The following is a 16,484-nucleotide window of genomic DNA, read 5'->3' as shown; positions in this document are numbered from 1 at the left end:
CTTATTGGGCATTTGCTTTGTGATGGGCTTTTAGGGGATAAAAATAAATAAGGCAAGCCCCCTGTCTGCAAGTAACTCATAGTTCAGTGGGAAATGAACAATCAAACAAACAAAGAGCCCAGTCTGCAGGCCCTGGAGGGTCATGAGCCCAATAGCCTGACAGTCACAGTCACGGGAGAAGATGCCAGCTAAGAGATACAAGAAGATAGTAAGACCCTGTCTCAAAATAAAAAATTAGAAAGGGCTGGGGATATGGCTCAGTTCAAAGGCCCAGAACAACAACAACAAAAAGCAACCACTGGGCAAACCTTTCTCTGTAAATGTCAGAGACCAGTGCAGATTTAGTTTTAAATTCAGAAAGCCTCACTATACACCCACTCTGTGCTATTAAGTGTATTGAGCTACTTTCTAGTGTATCGTGTAGTTCAGTTCTTCCAATGGCAGAGTCTGCACTGACACTAAGATTACAGAGGTTTCAAGCGAAGGCTGAAGGAAGCAAACCCCGAAGGCAAACAGAAACCTCCCGGAAAGGGACACCCTTTCCTCATTTGTCACAGGAGGTCGTCTGGGGCACGAATGTTTGCAGGTGCTGATCTCAGCGTGGCGCACTCCCTCCCTACATGCCTTCCTTTAGTGTAACTCCGAACTTCTCAAACGTTACATGACTAAGCAGAGTCAACTCCACAAAACCACTCACAGCGTCATTTGGGAGGTTTTAAGGGGCTTTCCCAGGGTAGTTTTGTTGTAGGCAATTTTTGCCTGAAGTACTGACTTGGAGCCTATCTTGTACATGATTAATGTCTCCAGGGTTTGTTGAAAGGGTGAGGCGCACCCAGGGGAAACTGAGTCAACACCATAATGGGCCTGAAGAAAGAGTGCTCTGGGGAGCAGCGATTTTGCATAAATTCCAGATAGAACGGCAATGACCAGCTAGACAGAGCACAGAACGCTTTGGGTGAAAGACAGGGAAAGTGGCAGCAGAGGTGACACTGAAAGTGGGAGGGTGGCCGTGCTCGCTTGTTCGTGCCTCACTGGCCTGGCTTCCTGCTGCCTCCAGCAGCTCTAGGCCTGAGATTTTCAACAGTGGGTGTGCTGACCCCCGGTGGACATTTCACAATGTCTGGGGTGCTTTGGTTGTCACAGTTGAGAAAGGGGTGCTGCCTGCATCTAGTGAGGGGAGGCGAGGGGTGCTGTCACACACCCAGAAATGCACAGGCCTGGCCCCCAGGGCAGAGCATGGTCAGGCTTGAAATATCAATAATGCCGACGTGAAAGGCCTCCTCCTGCTGGCTGTGGCTGGGCCTCACGCCACGGTGGTGCCATGCGGATGAAGGAGATGGTGGTGTAAACTTTGTTTGTTGGAATGTGGTTGTCTCAGGACAAATATTTATCTGGAATGCCGTTCCTTCAGAGCTGGGGCGGGGGCGAAGGAGAGAGCAGCTTTGGAGAGAAATATTAACCTTGCAAATGTGCACATTTTCAATTCACGTCCTAGTGACAGGCTACAACTTGTAATCAGTATAAAATGATTTTCTGGGAGAGTAAATGCTTATTTTCACTGTCTTGATGTTGGCACTGGATTACTTGGTATTAATCCCAGGGTGACACAGTCACATTTGGAAGCCATGAGATTTATTTGAATGTCTTATGGGGCCAGGGGCAGGCTTCATTTTACATCCTTGATCTTGGAGAATTTAAATAATAGAGCTGATTTTTCTGTATACACCAGTGGTGTGAAAAGGAAGTTACCACCCAGGACAAACGACAAGAGCCATGTGAAGCTAGGGAGGATGGGGGGTTACCCACCAGCTCAGGCTTAGCAGCAGTGACTCTCCACTCAACGAACAACAAGCACTTACCAAACATCCACCGTGTGCTGGCGCCCCTTGCACAAAAGGCTAAGGGGGGCCAGGGATTTAGCTCAGTGGTGCCGCCGCCTGCCTTGCAAGCGCAAGGTCCCAAGTTCGATCCTCAGTACCAAAAAAAAAAAAGACCAAGGAATCTGAAAGCGTGCACCCACTCCCTCTAGTGTACATCATGACACACCCACATCCAGCACAGGGCCCTCGGTAGGAGGCTATGCTTTATATCGCTGTTATGACAAAAGTTTTTCACTATTATCTCATGTATAGCTTTCCTCTACAGCAGAAGTCAACAAACCTCTTCTATCAAGAGTCACAGAGTAAATATTTTCAGCTTTGCCAGCTATATGGTTTCTATGACAACTACTCAGCTTTTTGCATTATAAAACCAGCCATAGAAGACATACAATCAAACAAGTGGAGCCATGTTCCAATAAAACTTTATTAACAAAGAAAACAGGCAGCAGGATTAAATTTGTCCTGGAAGCCATAATTCTCCAGCTCCTGACCAAGAGTAACAAGTACTATATTTTAGAGACATTGCCTTCTGAATATTTAAGCGATATTAATTGATTCTTATGTTTTGTGTGGTTTGTCCAGTCACTCCATCTCAAGAATTTAGTGCTAAGAACATCTTTGGAATTGCACATACACATTTTTACACATAGATGTCCACTGTGCCAATATTTATAATAATGAAAACTTGGAAGCAGTTTTATTGCCCAGCCAGACACCAGATAAACCTTGTTCTATGATGGAACAATAGCATATTGGGAAGCCTTTGAAAATGATCTTCTGGAAAGGTGATCGTGATATATTTAAGATGTGATGTTAAATCAAGAAAAAGTGAAATAGAAATTATGCAGACAGATTCATCCCAACTAGGTGTGAATCTACATAGGCATAGAGAAAGAATAGAATGAAGTATACCAAATTGTTTAGTATGGTGTAATTTAGGGTGATTTGCCCTAAATTTAAACCAAACATGGATTTATTAAAAGAGGGAAAGTTTTGACAGCCAACAGATATAACTTTACTCTTCACTGCCTGGGCAGGTGACCACTGCAAAGTTACCTATGCTTTCTGAGCTCAGCTTTCTTCTCTGTAAAACTAATCTAGCATCTGACCTGCCAGATCGCTATGAAGGTCAAATAACATAATATGCATTAAATGCCCAGCAGAGTACTTGAAACATAGTAGAAACCCAACAAATGGTAGCTGTTGATATTCTTTTTCTGTTTGTTCTGAGAAGTTCTGTATCTTGATTGTGGCGGGGGTTACTCAGATCCATGCAGGAGATTAAACCATGCAGAATGGCACACGTGTGCACACACAGGAAGAGTTTTAAATGCGCAATAGGTCTTCTTAAAATTCCAACTACATTTTTCTTTGGCAGTACCAGGGATTAAACCCAGGGTCCTGAGCATCCTCTGTCACTGAGGTACATCCCTAGCCCTCCAACTATTCCACAGTTTGTGTCAGAGGCAGGAAGAGGTATAAATGGTTTGTTCTAGTTTTTAAAAAGACAAAACTGAGATACTATGTAACCAACAATAGACCTGCTACTCAGCTTTTAGGTGGTAGTGCACACACAGAAGGCAGCCTCTGGTTAAGGGTCTCAGAACAGAATCTAGAATTCTATGAACAGATATCTCCAGTTGATACTTGGAATAAAGGGAAGTAGAAGATAAGTGACATTCTTTCTTGGCAAGAAAATGATAATTATGCTAAAAGAAGGTGATAGATATTCAAGTGTTCTCCTGTTCTTCTTAGTTTTATTATCTTTACATGTATTGTTGAAATGGAAGATAAGTTTATAGACACTAAGAAAACATGCTTGGTGCTGGGACAGTAAAATAGCTCTCTTTGCAAGAGCAACTGAGCTCACTAACCCTGAAGCATCAGTTGAACGTCTGCCGCGGCAGGCACTGTTCTGGATGCTGGAGCCAAACAGACCGATCCAGTTCCTGCACTTGAGTAATGTGCTGTAGGCCAAAAAGCAATGGGCTATGCCCTGAGCTTTCCCACTGGCTCACCATGTGCCTTTAAAAGCTACCTCGGCTCGTCTCCTCTTCTTGACCTTATATCCTGTTAGCAAATTCATGTGCTTAGCAACCTCACCCTTGTACCCCAAGCAGACATCACGAATCCATCATGCTCTTCTTTCCTACTGAGACACAGACTAGGCTGCTGGGGAACAAACTGGCATTATGGACATCCCGGGCAGAATAATTCTTTGTTGTAGGAAGCTGTCCCGTGCAGTGTTAGGGTGCTGAGCGGTGCCCCTCACTGCTGCCTTCTAGGTGCCAGTAGCACCGTTCATCCCAGTTACGACAACCAAAAATGAGCCCACCTTTGGCAACTTAGCAACTTCGAGAGACATTGCCCCAAATCCTAGAAATAAAATAAAATTAAAAAGGCCTGGGGGATGTAGCTCCATGCAAAAGCCTTGGGTTCAATGTCCGGTCCTGGGAAAAAATGATTCACCATCCCAGGGACAGTTTGTTCTTCATGTATTTCCTGCTGCTTATGGTCTGAGATTTCATCAGTTTAGCCCCAGTGAGCCATGTTGCTCTTTCTTTCATTTAATATTCTGGGATGGGAGGGGTTTTTCTGATAAGGACACAGATTGTCAGTGAGGATAAATAATCGTGCAGGCTGCGTAGTTATAAGCAACCCAGCTGAAGAGCAGACACGTGGCTTCGGACCCCCACCCTGTGCTGGGCATTGGTCACAGTGGATGGCCTGGCGCTCACGTGTTTATGACAGGCGATCTCCCGGCATTCAGGAGCTTGGGTTCACCAAGAAGCCTTTGTCTCCATTCACTGCCCTGGCTCCGTCTGGACTTTTCATCATATCTCCGTGAGGAGGCAATATTTCTTTAAACAAGAAGTAGATAACTCAGCACTGTTTGTCCCAAATCTAAATGTGTGCAAAGCCCATGGGTAATGTAAATGAGAATGAGAGCCAGACCCTCCCTTCAGGAAGCTTACAGTCTACAGGACGCCTGTGCGGAAGGGCTGGGGGCAGAGAACGCCTCTGTAAATTCCAAAATAAATGACAGCTCACGAGGCTGGGACAGTTTGGGAATGGACGTTGTTCTCAGGAGAAGTGCTGATCCAACATATAAAATATTTGCAAAACAGTATAAATCCTTATTCCAGCCTCCCCCAAAATGCCAAAGGCGTGGGGGTGTCTATCCTTTAAAAAGTGCTCTTCAGTTTTTTTCACCGCCCACTTCTCTCAAAGCCCCAGAGCTCATGAAATACCAGCTGTCCCTGATAACTCACCCAAAACATGTTCCGAAGTCCCTTCCAAACCCAGCCTTCCCTGGCTCCGTTCCTCTTTTCCCCTTCCCACTCATCTCCTCCCTGCCTGCCCTACCTCTGCTCTTTTATCACACTTGACATGAACAAGGACGGCATTAGCCCCTCTTCATACTCCACTCACCCATTTCCTTGATTTCAATAGCCGTGCTAGGGGAGCAAAGTTCTCTGCAGCAGGAAGCAAAGGTAGAAAAGTTTTCAGCTGGAGGAGAACAGGAGTTCAGTCATATGAAATGGAAGCTGAGAGGACATATCAACAAAACAAGGACAGATAACATTCAACCCAATAGATGAAATCATCCAGAGAGTGCACAGCACAATATCAATACACTGAGCAGCTTCTGGAGTAGGAGAAGTGTGACTACGAAATGGATCTGGAGAAGCTGGGGGAACTGGACCTGTGCAGCCAGAGGGGGTGAGTGGGCACCTCGGGAAGTGCAGATGAGGCCGAGCAGGGACCAAGTCTGTAGGGAAGGGCTGGCTGTGGGGGGAGCCTGGGCCATCTCTCAGCAGAGGTTCCTGGACTTGTTTCCTGTCTGGGGCATTCTGTGACACATTTCCAAATGGGAAAAGCATTCCCCATTGAGCTAGCCAAATAGCTTGAATAAATAATGCAGAAATTATTAAGACATTTTCCAGAGGACCCTAGCATTTCCTGTCTTGACAATGGATCTGCTTTTGACATCAGCTAATTCAAGAGGTTCAAAATAAAAGCTGTGGCCAATGCAAACTTCCCCTCCAAATGTTTTTCAGTAATCTGAGCTTGGGCCATGAGACAATACTTGTAATCAATTTTTCAAACTATCTTAGTATCTTTCATGAAGTCCTGAGCTTGGCCATGTGGATATGCCACTGGCCAGTGACTGTCCCAGGGATAAGAAGGAACACTGAAATAAACGGGGTCCTCATTGCTTCAGCTACAGAACATCAAAAGAAAGGGGACTAGGAAAGATGTTCCAGCATGGACAATGACTTGGGATGAATGGGAGACACACACTGGAAGGCATGAATGCTCTCTAAGGGAATAATACAAAAATAGCAGCCCACATGTACGTGCAGCCACTGTACATAAACCATCTAGTTTATTCCTGATAATGATCCTAAAAGGGAGGTATTTATTCCCCTTATACAGATGACATAACTGGGGATAAGGAAGTTGAGTAACTTGTCCAATCACTAAATGAGTCCGCATAGGTACTGTTTCTCAAAGGAGAATCCACAGACAGGGATCAAATGAGAACGTGAACGCTGAGAAAATCCTGCTCCAATCCCTAAACACTGCAGAAGTGATAATACGGTCACCGTGTCCCAGTCTATGTATCCCAGACCAAGTGGAGGCAGAAACAGGACTTGCACAAAAATCTTGTTCTTAGGACTCTGTCCACCTCTTGGGAATCAGCTTTCTCATCTGTACAATGGGCATCAAAACACCTGCTTCCCAAATGATAAACAAGCTGTAGAAGCCCTTCAGAAAATAACCACAAATTCAATCCCAGGTATCAAAAAAGAAAGAAAAGAAAAGAATTGCATGGTGAAAAGGAATATATGTTATACTTAGGAGTATCTGACAAATTCGTGTGAATCATCCCTATCAATTATGCGTTTTACCCATGGTCACTTAGTTCTCCCTAATGGTCAATTTTCTCACCTGTAGAATGGGGATAATAATTGTACCATCTCATGGGATTCTAGTGAAAAGTAAATAATATCATGCATGCAAGGTACATCCTGAACACTGTCCCATTTACACATAGTAAATGCTCAATACGTATTAAATAATAAGAAAGAAAGAAAATATAGCCAATGCATATGTTACCCTGTGTTTAATTACAACAAGATTGTAATGCCTGTTCTGATGAGCCAGAGCAGTACAGCTTGAGTAAGAAATAAAAGAAATATGCAATGACAGAACTTTAACCCAATACCGGGACCACTCCCCAAGTTTAGTGCATTACTGGAAATCGCTAATAGAGTGCTGCCCATTATTCATGATACGAGCAGTAAGGAATCATGCATAATGGAACAGAGTCCCCCTAACAGCAGATTCACACACAATAATTTAAACTTGTTTGTATGGAAATAAAGGACGATCTTTGAAGTGAGCCTTAATGAGATTCTGCTTGATCTCCAGTGTTCCTGGGAGAGAGAGCTCAGTTTTTCCTCCAGCATGTGGCTCATGTTGGTGGCGTGCAGGAAAGAAAGGGCCGACCTAAATTATGAATGGCCCTTCTTTTCTTTGTGGTAGCAGGTGAGGGGCAGGGTTGTTCCTTCCTGGAGCTTCTGCTGCAGAGGTGTACAAAGGACTTGGTGAGCCAGGGCACTGCGGAAAGGGGGTATGCAGCCACCCCAAGGATAGAATGAACTAGTGCACCCAGCAGGAAGCTGCATGTTGCACCAGGGACCTGGCTTTTCAGATTCTCCTGTGCACACTCGCAAAGGGCTCCCGCCCCACCCCACACCCGTGCCCAGGAGCCCTGGAAAGCAGCCCTGGCCAGACGGCTGCCCAGCTGGCTGCTGCAAAGCTCCAAAGGAGTCGGGTCTGCTCACCTGGGCCTGCTTGTTCAGAGGTCTCGGGAAGTGGGTTTGTGTTTGGGTTGACTAGGGAAACGAGTATGATTGCTCATGTTTAAAAATCAGTGATTTTAGAAAATAATTCAGGCCACGGGAGAGGTCTCACCGGGTGACCAAGAGCCGTGAGCCGATGACTGTACCACAGCTGGGTTTTGCTGAGATCCTCCTGTGTGGAGGCGCCTTGCTGGGGCCCTTCCTTACCTCAGCCCGGTGAATGCTCCACAGTCCAGGAGGAAGAAAGCGCTTTTGACCTCTGTTTTACAGATGAGGAAACTGAGGATCAAATTTCTGGACCAAGCCAGCAAATAGTGGGTACTGGGATTTTGTATGTATGATTTTTTTCCCAAAATATACATATCTTTATTAATGCGTATTGATTTTACCAAGTACTGGGTGTCATGATGGCGTTTCCATACAAGCACATAACACATTTTACCCCAGGCCTCCCTCCTTTGCCTTCCCTTACACCTCTCTACACCTCTCCTTTTCTCTTGTCTAATCATAGTCTCCTTTCTATTTTCATGTCACCTTTGGAGTTTTTGTTTTGTTTTTTGTTTGGCTTTGTTTTTAGATTCCACTTACTAGAAAAAGAAAACAGGGATTTGAACTTGGCACCTGTTTGATCCCTAGGTGCACTTTCTTGCCCACGCTTGGTGCAGCCTCAGCTGACCTGCTTTCTCTACAATGAGGAGCGGGGCCTGGGCCGGGTGACACTCAGCAGGGCACAGTCAAGGACAGCGCTCCGGAGGCACCCGCCTCAGTCCCTCGCCACCCTACAGCTGTCTTGTGCTTTAGTACTGGGAACCTGGCATAGAGCAAACCCAAGCACAGCACTCCCGGCCGGCCCCAGTGCCTTGGTTGTCCTGCAGGATCAAGACTGTGGTCCCCATCTGCCTTGTTCCTCCAGTGACGCATCCCTTGTTTGTAAGCCAACACGTCTGAGTGACACGTTAAGAGAGTTTCGTGTGCTCGATCATTTCATTCTTTAAATTCTTTTTTCCATGTTAGTGCCAAGACTACTAATGCGCCTACATGACACACACCCAGCCAGGGAAGCCACTGCTGTGAAACAGGCACTGCCTTGTTCACTGCTGTGTCCCCAAACCGAGAGCAGCCTCAGGCAGGCAGAGGGAAACACGCAGGCAGCTGCCCTGGCGCCCTGTCCCTAGCCCTAACCCTAAGTCCACCTGTCCCTTGGACAGCTTGGGTTCCCAGGCTGGTGCCCTCGGGAGCCCGGCAGTGAAGAGACGTGCAAATGTGACAATAAGAGATCATTTCTCCAAAGAAAGCAGAAGCAGAAGGAAGCAAGGAATAAAAGATGTGGATTGGGAAACTAGTTTAGATGGAGTTACCAGCAAGGGCTGCTGGAGAAGGTGACATTTGAACCAAGATCTAAATGAACAGAGAGAATGAGTGAAGGAGACAGTCCAGATGGTAGGACTACCATGTACAAAGGCCCTGGGGCAGGAACAAGTTGGAGGGACCATCAAGAAGGCCCCAGGTAGAGTGAAGGGTGGGCAGTGCGTGGCCACATCAAATATGCTTAGAGCCTGCAGCCTGTTCACCACCCAGGACGACCTTGCAAACTGTCTGCTCTGCCCTGGCATCCACCTGATTGAGAGTCCTCTCCTCCGCCACTTCCCTGAGTATTTCCTCATGCTTAGATTATTACCAAATACAAACACCCTGCAATCCAGGGCTTTTTGAAATAAGTTAAATTAATCTAGAATCAATCTGCATCCAGAGATGAGAACCAGAGCTCTGTGAGGGAACCGTGTAGGCGGGGCCGTTTCATCTTCCTGTCACACACAGCTCTGCTGGCCACAGTGCCAGCCTGCGTCAGTGTGGGGGGCCATCACGGGGCGAATCGAGGGTCAACTTGGCTGCTCTCACAGCAGCATGTCCCTGCCTGGCAGCTGTGAAATGGGCTAATGTGCCAGCTATTTTTAATACCAAAGCATATCAATAACAGAGCCACCAGACCAGCCTCGCATTCCCACTTAACTATTTCTGGCTCTGGGGTCCCAGCGAGGACCCTACTCCCTCCCTGCAACAGCAGCCCCAGTCTGGTCTGGCTACTTCCTTCTGCAGAACAAATACTTCTTTTATGCTAACCATAGCCACGAGCCAAAAAGTTACAAAGAAATAAAAATAAACAGGTCCTGGGATGAGTCTTTGAGGAAAAAGCAGGCTTTTTAATAATCAAAATCTTTACACATTTCATTTCATCATTATGTGAAGATGTTGAAAGAGCCAGATTTTTAGAACATGACCCGGTCCCTTCATGCAGAAGAAAATCCATTTCCTCATTTAATCTCGCCCTGACTTGGTGTGTATTCAATTACAAGTTCAAGCTAGCCACACCAACCCCGTAGGAATAGCCTTTTTCTTCTTCTTCTTCTTCTTCTTCTTCTTCTTCTTCTTCTTCTTCTTCTTCTTCTTCTTCTTCTTCTTCTTCTTCTTCTTCTTCTTCTTCTATTTCTTCTTCTATTTCTTCTCCTTCTTCTTCCTTCTTCTCCTCCTCCTCCTTGTCCTCCTCCTCCTCCTTGTCCTCCTCCTCTTCCTCCTCTTCTTCTTCTTAAGGGCAGGACCGGATTTTCATTGTATTGAACATAAATGAGAAAAAGTACATCGCAGAATAAAACTTAAAATGCTTTTAATGGCATTTTCATTTTAAGACTGCCTGTAATAGAGATGACCTCATATTCACCTAAGATTTCTCTGGCTGCGAGTTCAGATTTCATGCCAATTAACATGTTAATGACATATATCACTTAAAGAGCCTATCATAACTTTTATCACATCATGTTACATCTATTTCCTCGTAATTAAATCAGAATTACAGGGTGTAATTACTTTTCTTTTCCTGAATACCCATTCCTTTCAGACATTTAAATTCAAGTGCAAGTACTAAAAGACACTTGAAAGTAACAACCTAATAAAAATATTATCAATTAATGAAAGTGTTGGGTTTCTTCTAGTCTCTGGTTTCTTTTTGACAAATTCCTTTTTCTCCATGTTCTTCGCCTGACATGTAATGATTGGTCGTATCCAGTCAAATACTTCATAAGCTCTTTAAATCCTCAGGGCCCTAGACTCCATTAATATTCAATGTTCTCACACATAAATATAATTACATACAATTATTAGCGGAAAAGGATCAGATAAGGTGTATTAAGGAAATATCCTATAATTACCCAGGTCCAAGACTTCCCTTTACATGTTCATTCAACCAGGGGTTGGAATCTGTAATCATTCCACCTACAAAACAGCTATTGACTTTGATTTCACTTTGGAAACAGATCGTAGATGGCAGGCAGGATTGCAGAGGGATTGATTTTGTTTAGAAGACAACTTACTCTCGTGATAATTCTGCAAAATCTGTGAACCCAAAGGTAATGATCTGGCCACCTCTGGTCTTCCACACCCTTTCCCACAATGAATTTTAGCTGTGTCCTACTTTAAATTTGAACCTCATGAAGACTTCTAGTAACATCTAAGAATGTGAAAAAAATCTGCAGGCAGGCATGTGCTGTTCTGTGAGCATCTCTCAGAATTACGGCAGAACTACAGCAACAAACATGTATTATTTGAGAAACCAAGTACTACAAGACCGGTAGAAAAGCAACTTCTTTGTTGTCAAGTTCTATGTATTTAGGTCAAATCGATCTTTCATTTGGCAAATATTCAAAGTTCCTGTGAGTATATATAACGTTAGGCATCATTTTAGGCCTTGGTGATGAGTTACATGGTCAAGGTCATTTTGGCCAACATGCCAACCTTCTAGGGGAACAGAACAGACCATAAACTAGTGAACCATAGGATGAATAAGAGGATGACAGCTAATGATGAGGGGCAAGAGGAGAAGACAGCAGAACAAAGTGGGAAGTGATGGATGGTTCTAGACAGTGCAGCCAGTGAAGAGGGCATCTTGGAGGGCCATCATCACACTCCCATGGCCACAGTGGATAAACCTCTCATGCATTTCCCTAGAAAATTCCTAGAGACCCCCCCCCTTTTGCACATGGCTCCCAGCTTTCTTCATGAATTCCTTTCTTCTTCCACAATGTCCAATCCTGCTTTCCTCTTCCAAGCAGAGCAATTCAGCTTGGCCCAGGTCCTTCCCACCAAGCCCTTCCCCACACTCAGCAAAACCCAGACTTTCATTGAAAAGACCACTCAGGGGCCAGCTAGCCCTCTGGGGTTTCACCTCCTCCTTTCTACCCCACATGGCTCAACACAGGATTTCTCCTGAAAACATCCCCTGCCCTCTCCCAGGAAAAGCCCAGTGGATGCAGTTATCACTTTGCAAATGGCTTATGGATTGGCACATGCCTACAAATTCCCATTGACTAAGCCCGGGACATGGAATCTCGAGGAAACAAGCAGAGGCAGCAGCTGCCTGTTTTTGCATGCTTCTTCCTGTCCGTGATCTCCTGCATTTATTCTCTCTCCCCAGACAGTCAGTAGCTGATGAGGTGAGCCATACATCTATGGGCATTTGTTTATGGTGGGTCTGGCAAACTGAAGCCAGAAGAAAGGTCTTCGTAGAACATAATCTCGCCCATTCGCTTGCACATTGGCCCAGTTGCTCGGGAGCCACCAGGCAGAGCTGAAGCCTAACACAGCCCAAATCATCTTGTGATCATACTGTGTTCCTGCACAGCTTGATCTCTGGACACTGAAATTTGACTCTGTATCATTTTCACGTGCTGTGACATATTCTTCTTCTCTTGCTTTTGTTGTTATTCAATCATTTCCAAATTTACCAAATTTACCTTCATCAAAGCAGGCAGCAGGACAGATCAGGCTTAGGGTTGTAATTTAAGGGGTTGCTGACAAACTGCAGGCTTTCTGGGTTCTCAACTCCATCTCTGAATCCAAAGTCCCAGCGTCCTCCTGGAGAGAGAGCAGAGATGGTGTCCAGTTGCGCATGGCCGGTCCTTCATCCCCAGAATGTGTGTCCCCCACAGAAATGCTGTCCCTTCCCGTTCTGCACTCCTGAACTGGAGCTCATTAGGAGAGAAGACCGCTTGCCCTCAGTGATGTCCCCAGCCTACAGCTCGAAGCCCAGCGCCAAGCAGTGACTCAAATGACATTAGTGAAGAAGAGAAACCGAGAAAGGTCAAAGACAGAGCATCCTTCATGTGGTTCCCAAGCTAGTCTCTAATATCATTAATGCTATGATAAAATAAAACCAGTACTTACTACCAAGATGAATAATTACCCATTTCTCCAAACCTAGTGGAATGGGGAACAAGAAAGAAGAAAGGGTACCATGGGTTCCCTGTGAGCAATAGGTTTAATCGACTTCCGGAAATACGGAGGCCTGGACCCCGCTCCACAGCATGTTCATTGATTTCCAAACGAACTGAGGCCACTTCCTGGCAACTTGGGGGGAAAGGGACCAAACCGTGAGGCTCCTCGTCTATCTTGGGCAGTTTACAATTCAGAGCCGGCCTTGTGAACAACTCAACCCTGTCATGACCATTAATCCTGAGATGGGACACACTGATCCAAATGGGCTCTGACTGCCTGGGACAACCCAAAGTTCAGCTGCTTCCAAGCGTGTCCTTCACTCCGATCCCCTGGGTGCCGGCTGACGTCTGTTTCAGCAGCGCACTGGGGGCTGCTGGGATGGCTTCATGCAGACCTGACATTGCAGGGGCTTCTCCGCTGCTATTTCCCTTCCAGCTGACAGCTCAGCCCGCACCCCAAGCCGGCCTGACGGTCACTGATTCCCTCTCTTCCGATTAGCCTGGGCAATGATTGGGGTAATTCAGGACTTACACCACTTGATTATCTGTACAGTTACAACAAATAAAACATTTTAATATGAGCAGTCGCTGCGTGTTTACTGTATCATATTGCCGAGAGCTGAACGAAAGCCAAATGCTCCAACAGAAGGGGGGATGTGAACTCCAGAATGATGACACTAATAAGGAAATTACAAAAGGCCCAACAAATGGCATTCGTGTTAAATCAATAATGCTCTGTTTATTTTTTTAATTCTAATCTTTCTCCAAAAAAAATTATCTTTCTAAACACTTGGCGATTCCTATTCTTGTTCGTCTTCCTGAACATAATTAAAAACATGTTGTAGCGTCTACTTAAGACATCAACTTTCCCAAGGCTGTCTTGTCCACTGCGTTTTAAACAAAGCGACTTGTTTTGGCATTGTGCCCTTAATTAATCATTGGAGGTTTTATTGCTGTACAGAAAAAAAAAGTGTCTTTGTTTAATGATTCACCACAAGCCCAGTTTCTGCAAAACTTAATCAAATACAGAACCAACTTTCTAATCAGCTTAAATTTAAAAAAAAAACAAAAAAAAACCTAAGTTGGCCTTGTTTTCCGGATATTATTTGATAAGAGAAATATTGGTATATGACATCCTGCTAATGTGGGCTGCTAGGGATTTTTTCATGGGCAGGAGATGGGTCCTCTGCTTTTGGAGTTGGGAATGGAAGTCCATTATCTGCTGAGAAAACAGAAACTTCGATGGCCCGCGAATGTCATTTTGCACATCAGCCTTGCAGAGCAGGGGACACATCCTTGGAGAGGCCCTTGGGACTCACGACTTGGTTTGCAGTGTGTGATGCTGTCTCTGGGAGCCCAGTGGTATGTCCTAAAGTCAAGGCACTTCCGCAGTGCTGGCCACCCACCCGGCCCAGGCCCGGGACTTCTTACATTGGCTCTGTCATCAGACACCAGTGGCACTAGCACTTTCGGCAGACTTCATTTCTCAAACTCATTCCTGAGCAGAACTCACTTGTGGGCCCTGACATAAGAAAAAAGCAGAACAAACCAAGGCACCTGTAAATCACAAACAAATCTATAGGCTTTTGAGAAAGGTCTCAATTCAACAACACAATTGCTGGAAGAGGTAATATATATTTGGAATTAAAATACCTCACTTTCCCAGCTCTGTGTGTGGAACATCCTAAGAAGGGTGAGTATTCTATATTATCACATTATTATTATTGTTATATTCATGGCAACTTTTTTTTTTTTTTGGTATCGGGGATCGAACTCGGGACCTTGTGCTTTCGAGGCAGGTGGTGGAACCACTGAGCTAAATCCCCGGGCCTTCATGGCAACTTTTAATCAGTGGTACTGATCTACAGTACTCTGAAAAAGGAGACTGAAGAAGATACCAGACAATGGAAAGACATCCTTGTTTTTAATAGCCAGAACCAATATAGTGAAAATGGCCATACTTCCAAAACTGTTACATCCAATGTTTTGTTTTGTTTTGTTTTGTTTTGTTTTGTTTTGTTTTGTTTAGAGGTTTTGAGGCTTGTTTGGGGGATTGAGCCCAAGGTCTTCACACTGAGCTACATCCCCAGTCCTTTTTTTAAATTTTGAGACAGAATCTGATTCAGTTACCCAGTAGGTCAGGTTGGACTTGAATTTGTGGTCCTCCTGCCTCTTCTCCCAGAGTGCTAGGATTGCAGGCATGCACCACCATGCCCCGCTTGGTACGCTTTTTAATCATTTTGATAAGATCGATAACTCAATCTTCCCTTACTCATGCTACTGAAAGTCAAACGTCACTGTAAATGTCATTTTTGGAGCGCTTCCCTTTCCCAGGCACTGGGTACACTACTTCTGGGGCATCTTCTCCTTTAGGACAGGAAGTATCGTTCCCATTTGACAATGAGTAAGTGACGGCTCGATTTGACTGGTAGTTTATTTACTGCTGTGACCATAGTCCTGCCTTCTACTCAACCTTCCCGACGTGATGGGAAATCCCTAGGGACTGTGATTCCCTCCGATCTCAACTTCTCCCAGATTCCGACTAGCATCTCCCGGGGAGGGCTGGCAGCTGAGACCGGAGTTGCGAGGGTCTCCCCCTGTGCACACCCGGGAGTCTGCCAGCCTCCAAAGCAGCACTGTATTTCCTTCTCTTTAAAATCTACCCAAAGATCGCCTCCTGCTGCGCAAGCGCAAGGACCTGAGTTCGATCCCCGGTACAAAAAAAAAAAAAAAATTTACCCAAAGAAAATAAGCCTCCCTACCCTCAGATAAGGCTTCAGCCGGAGCCTGGCCTTTCTGTCCCCTCTCCCCAGGCAGGTCCCCGTCACGAGAGCTCAGCTGCGACTTCGCAGGTGGGGCCCGCCTTCCTGCCGCGCCTGCGCAGTTCACTGCTGCGCCCCTCTTCCCGGCAGAAAGCGAGGCTGGGCGGGGGCGCTGGTGCCGAGTGGGCTCGGGCGGGAGTCGGGGACCAGGCCGCCTCTGCGTCCCAACCAGCCTTGAGCTTGGTCTCCGTCAGGTTCCCCCGGAAACCTCGGAGCCAGGGACGCCTCGCCCCAGCGGGGAGTGCGGAGGAGGCGGACCCAGGAGGAGACAGCCAACAGGGGGCGCTGTCCCGCGGGCTGCGATGGCTAAGCGGCCCTGGCCCGGGGCGCTCCGGGCGCCCTTGCAGACCGTGCCCTCAGCCCCGCTGCACACCCTGGACGCGAGGGGACAGGCGGGGGGCACGGACAGCCCTCCCTGGCGCACCCCCAAAAGGACAAAGACGGGGTCGCGGAGCAGGGCAGCTGCTCTCTCCAAACAAGCCCCCTTGGCCGTCACGCCGGGGCCCCTCTGGCGAGCCCTGGCTTGCCCTCCTCCCTGGGCCCGGGGCCTCACCTGGAGCACTGCGGTGACAGTGGATCAAGCTCCCTGCTGGGTTTTCCCCCTGCTGTGCTTTTCTTCCTTGATGCTTGGGGAAGAATAATTCA

At 46.2% G+C, this 16,484-nt stretch overlaps 1 protein-coding gene and 1 long non-coding RNA gene across 5 annotated transcripts in view; one reads left to right on the top strand and one right to left on the bottom strand.

Moving 5' to 3' along the window:
• The window catches only part of Tshz2 (teashirt zinc finger homeobox 2), a 433,036-nt gene that overhangs the window by 358,648 nt on the left and 57,904 nt on the right, over positions 1-16,484 (top strand). The gene's annotated exons all lie outside the window — the stretch shown is intronic.
• LOC106010541 (uncharacterized) lies at positions 9,053-15,985 on the bottom strand. Its single transcript, XR_015446001.1, has 3 exons — positions 15,780-15,985; positions 12,538-12,658; positions 9,053-10,336 (listed from the first exon to the last, which is right to left on the bottom strand). It is a non-coding gene; the product is annotated as an uncharacterized LOC106010541 (long non-coding RNA).

This window comes from Heterocephalus glaber, unplaced genomic scaffold, assembly GCF_053883595.1.
Source record: "Heterocephalus glaber isolate CG9 unplaced genomic scaffold, H.glaber_assembly_v1.0 deba00001673, whole genome shotgun sequence".
NCBI lineage: Eukaryota > Metazoa > Chordata > Mammalia > Rodentia > Bathyergidae > Heterocephalus > Heterocephalus glaber.
This window is presented reverse-complemented; position numbering and strand designations above follow the sequence as displayed.